This window comes from Cupressus sempervirens, chromosome 3, assembly GCF_028749045.1.
Source record: "Cupressus sempervirens isolate cs-2001-9-10 chromosome 3, ASM2874904v1, whole genome shotgun sequence".
In the NCBI taxonomy this organism is placed as follows: Eukaryota; Viridiplantae; Streptophyta; class Pinopsida; order Cupressales; family Cupressaceae; genus Cupressus; species Cupressus sempervirens.
The window spans coordinates 313700385-313705929 of NC_143120.1; the positions used below are offsets into that span (position 1 = coordinate 313700385).

At 33.4% G+C, this 5545-nt stretch overlaps 1 pseudogene; it reads left to right on the forward strand.

Moving 5' to 3' along the window:
* Window positions 1-607: 607 nt before the first annotated feature.
* Window positions 608-3860, forward strand: LOC149566244 (DNA-directed RNA polymerase II subunit RPB1 pseudogene; annotated as a pseudogene).
* The last annotated feature ends 1685 nt before the right edge of the window (window positions 3861-5545 follow it).

Sequence of the window (5545 nt, forward strand, 5' to 3'; positions counted from 1 at the left end):
AAAAAGTCATTTTATGCTTTAAAACTTATAAATATGACTACTATGAACAAGACCATTTTGTCACTTCACACTTGAAACTTTCTCTATTACAATATGACTTGTGATGTTGCAAACCCTTAGCTTCTTATTCAATCATAGCTTCACAACCATATTTGATCAAACATGTATGGTCATTGCAACCCTACAACAAGCCCTTAACTTTTAACACTTTGCAACCTCGTCATGACCAAGCCCTCTTAATACTTTATGCTTGTTAATTAATGATGCTTCAAATTTCACTTTATCACTCCTTTACAACTTTGAAACTAGGTATCCATCTTAACTATAAGATAATTCATTTAACTAGCTTGACTTAACATTCCTATTGCCTCACAACTTTACAACTTAGAAAATTGACATTTGACTAAACCCCATGATGATATGCTAATAGTTTATATTGACTATTTTCCTGCATTTCCACAATCACAACAAAAAAATTCCTAAAGCAAAAATAAGCATGTGAACATGCACTATCCTTTGCTTCACACATTCACAACTTAGCATATTTTAAATGTTCATGCAATATAATAGCAAAACTATTTCAAAACTTAGGATAAGGAACGTATGCATGGGTAATAAATACACTTTTAAAAAAAAATCAAAAATACATTTCAAGAACTTTGAAATGATCAAATAAAAGAACTTGCCTAGGGTTTTTCTCAAGTGCAAACAAAATTTTACAAACCCTAGCTTATTCTTCAACACAATTCTTTCTAATTTTTTCAAGAATTTTACACAAACTAGGTGAATGAAAAATTAGGCCATCAAAAGTGAAGACACTAGACAAGCTTTTTATTTTCCTTTCAAAACAAACTTTGAAAAAACTTAAGGGAAAAAAAAATGACTGCATGATAGAACATGTACAACCTTATGATTGGTGTACACATTACAAAAGTACACATAGGTAACATAAGTAATGCCAAGAAATATAAGACTATATATATGATAGTAATGTTGAGAAATATAAGATTATAGAAGAACTCTAAAAGAATATAATTATATTTTGAGACTTTCTATTCTAGATGTATACCACAACTGCATTGATATATTTGCATTTTTTAGAGAGGAAGTTGGTCTAGATGTTGCTTGTAAGTTTTAAGGTCACACATAGTGGCTTGTAAACTACTAGTTGCTATAACAAGGTTTCAATATTGGTATAGGAGACACAATTGTTGATGCTACAACCATGGAAGCCATTAATGAAATGATTTTGAAAGCAAAGAATAAAGTTAAGTAACTTATTAAGGATGCTTCGGACAAGCAATTAGAGGTAGAACCTGGCTGACCAATGATGGATTTCTTTGAAAGTAGAGTAAATTAGGTATCTTGAATTAGTTAGATATAAACAATTTCCATTAAAAATAACAACTTGAATCATAGTTCATTGAAGTTACAATTTTTAGAAATGTTTAAAAAAAAAACATTTAAAATTGAATCAATTTACAAACTTATGATAAATATTGAACATATAGCTCATTTAAAAAATAGTAGCAACTTTGGGACTTATAATATATTCAACATTAAAATTGAAGCAATTTAAAGAATCATAGCATTTCTATTTAATGTATATATAAAATATATCAATTTTTTATTAATTCCTTGTCGTGTACCTATGTGTCTTCTATTTTCCTTTTTAGGTGTTAAATAATGTGTGTGATGATATAGGAAGCAATGCAAAAAAAATTATATTTGAGAGTAACAATTTGAAGGCTATGGTTACTATTGGGTCTAAAGAAATTTTCATTAGCATATCTCAAATGACTACTTGTGTGGGATAACAAAATGTAGAAGGGAAGCAAATTCCATATGGATTTGATGGAAGAAATCTATCACATTTTACAAAGGATGATAAAGGCCCAAAAAATCAAGGATTTGTGGAGAATTCCTATTTGCATGGTTTGACTCCTTAGGAGTTCTTTTTCCATGCAATGGAGGATGTGAAGGTTTGATAGATACTATAATGAAAACATTAGAGATAGGGTATATATAGTGTCACCTTGTGAAAACTATGGAAGACATCATGATTAAATGTGATAGGATTGTTAGGAATTCACTTAGTGTTGTAATCTAGTTCTTGTATGGTGAGGATGGTATGAATGTCATTTGGATTAAGTCACAAACATTTGATTATCTAAAGATGAACAAGAAAGCCTTTGAAAATGATTATAGATATGAAATTGATAAAGAAAATTGGAATCCTGGCTACATGTTACCAGAACATGTAGATGGTAAAAAAACCATCAAGGAGTTCCAAAATTTTTTTGATGTAGAAGTGAAAAATCTAGAGTTAGATAGATAGCAATTAGGCATGGAGATTGCTCCTACTGGTGATAACTCATGGTCAATGCTTGTAAATCTAAAAAGGCTCATTTGAAATGCCCAAAAGATGTTCAAAATTGATCCAAGGAAATGATCAAATATGCATCCTATGGAGATTGTAGAAGCAATTGAAAAACTTTAGGAAAGCTAAAGGTTGTTCCAGGCAATGATTGAATCAGTATTGAGGCCCAGAAGAATGCTACCCTTTTCTTCAATATTTTACTATGTAGTACATTTGCAAGTATATGTGTATTGAAGGAGTATCAAATTACCAAGAAAGCATTTGAATCAGTAGTTTGTGAGATTGAATCATGTTTCCTTCAGTCTCTAGTAGCCCTAGGGGAGATGATTAGATGTGTGGTAGCACAATCTATTGGTGAACTAGCTACTTAGATGACGTTGAATACTTCCCATTATGCTGGTGTTAATGCCAAAAATGTTACTTTGGGTGTTCCTTAGCTTAAAGAAATTATAAATGTGGAAAAGAAAAGAAAAACACCATCACCTTCAATGTATCTAAAGCTAGAGGTTAACAAGAAAAAAGAAAGAGCAAACAATGACCAATGTTCTAGAACACAACCTTACAGAGTGTTATAGAGGCTACTAAAGTGTGATATGATCCAGATCTAGTGAGCACAATCATAGAAGAGGATGTTAATTTTGTCAAATCTTATTTTGAAATTCTAGATGAGGATATTGCACCTAAAAAAATATCTCTATGGTTGTTGTGCATTGAATTGAATAGAGAGATGATGGTTGATAAGAAGCTACGTATGGTAGACATTGTAGAAAAAATAAACCTTGAGTTTGATGATCATTTGACATGCATTTTTTATGATGATAATATAGAAAAAGTTATTTTTCATCTATGTATTATTAATAAAGAGGCTCCTAAAGGTAAAGTACAAGATCAAAAATTTGAAGCTAATTTTTTCCTAAATAAAATTGAGAGTAATATACTCACAAAAATGGCCCTCCAATCCATTCCAAATATTAATAAAGTGTTTATAAAATCTAGAAAAATTAACAAGTTTTATGAGAATGAAGCATTTTAGCCTGAGACAGAATGGATGTTGGACATAAAAGGGGTGAACATGTTATCTATTATGTGTCATGAAGATGTTGATGCTACAAGGACAACAATTAATCACTTGATTAAAGTAATTGAGGTGCTTGTAATTAAGGTTGTGCAAAAATCTCTTCTAGATGAGCTTTGTGTTGTGATTTCTTTTGATGGGTCATATGTGAACTATGGGCATTTAGCCATTTTATGTGACACAATGACATATCAAGGCCATCTAATGACCATTACTAGACATGGTATTAATCATAATGATATAGGGCCAATTATATGATTTTCATTTGAGGAAATAGTTGATATTATTTTCAATGTTGTTGTTTTTTCTAAAGAAGACCCTCTAAGGGCTGTTATAGAGAAGATCATGCTTGGCCAATTAGCTCCAATTGGTACAGGTGATTGCTTTCTATATTTGAATTTCTAGATGCTACAACAAGAAATTTAACTCCAACTACCTAGGTATATGCAAGGAATGGTAGACTTTGGAATTGTTGGTGTAAATAAATACTTTACTATTTACACTTAAGTTTACTTAGGTTAATGCATTATTTAATTATTTTGTTATTTTTATTTGTGAGACACTTAGGATTTTGCACACCTTTTGAGTTGTCATGTAGACACCACAGGAGTATGCAACTCTATTTTAGCACATGGTGTCTACAACACTATTTTGTGTGTCACACCCTTGTAGGCTTATCCTCTCATCACCACACTTACTTTCGTGCTTAATGGAGGATAACCCATATCTGGTGGACATGTGCTTGGTTGTATGACACATCATGATGCTAACTTCTATGCATTCTAGAAGCTCTCTTGAGGCCTTTATATTCAGGCACTCCTAGTGTACTCTCATGATGAACCAGTTATCAAATACATTGTTATTCTAATCATACTCTCTCTCTCTCTTTGGTCTACTGTGTGCTTGTGTTTGAGTTCTTAATTCTTGGGTGCATTTTTCCCTTAGGAAAATTCTTACATGATATCAAAGAAACTTGGAGACTTTCTCATCACATAGCCATTCAAGACCTCTTGCTTCCTTCATCACCTCAGCCTAAATTTGGAGTGTTACAGAAATTTGGAGTGTCCAGCACTAGATCTGACCTTTGCATTGCATCTAGAATGCTAAATTAGTAAAAATTGACTATAAGCTCAACTACCTTGGCCAAAAGTCGACCGTGAGGCAAAATTTTTGTGCAAATCAAAACCCGAAGCCTCGATTTGCAGTATGGGTATGGTCATTTTTGCAGATTCATTTGATTAATTTCAGATCTACAATTTTATTATTTTCTACTATTTATTTCCCATCACAGTATTTGTGGAAATTTGTGGAATTTTTTTTTAGTAGACCTGGGCAGTGACACCTCAGATCTGCCATTTGGAGGATTTATTATTTGTCACAAGATTTATATTGAGGAGCGATCGTACTGCATAAATCATTTTGCAACAGCAGTCGTACCACATCTGCTACGATAAATAACCCTGCCTGACCAAGAATATTCCCCAAGTGGCCACCACATAATTGGCCTTGTTTATTACACAATGGCACACCACTTCTGGCCAACCACAGACCGACAAGAGCTGAACCCCTGGCACGCTATTTGATTTATGCTATGCAATAGTTTACTTTTAAATAGCACAAACCTCCCTATCCCCACCAATGTGAGATCATTCTGCCTGTGCATTTTTGATGATGAACTAAGGATTCTGACCTAGACTCCCATCTCTGATAGTTGTAGATTTGTAGCTCTGGCAACGTCAGTGAATCTCCCCACACCTACCACATTGCAAAATCTGGCATGATCCATACCTCCAGCCCATAAAGGAGATTCTGGATAGGGTGTTTGCAATTCTTGATAGCGAGAGCGCATATTTCAGCCAACTGTTTAGTGGAAATCTAGCAACATTTTTTTTAAAAAAATATTTTGCCCGCAAATCCCTACAATGACACCATGCAACCAAATACGGAGCTGCGACGTGGCACTTTCTAGCCTTAACATGATACAAGTAGAATTCTGCCACGTGTCCCTGACACAGATCTACCACCTCAACATCTAGGACTGCCACATGCCACGTGGAACTCGGCATTACTTGCCACATCAGCCACCAGTT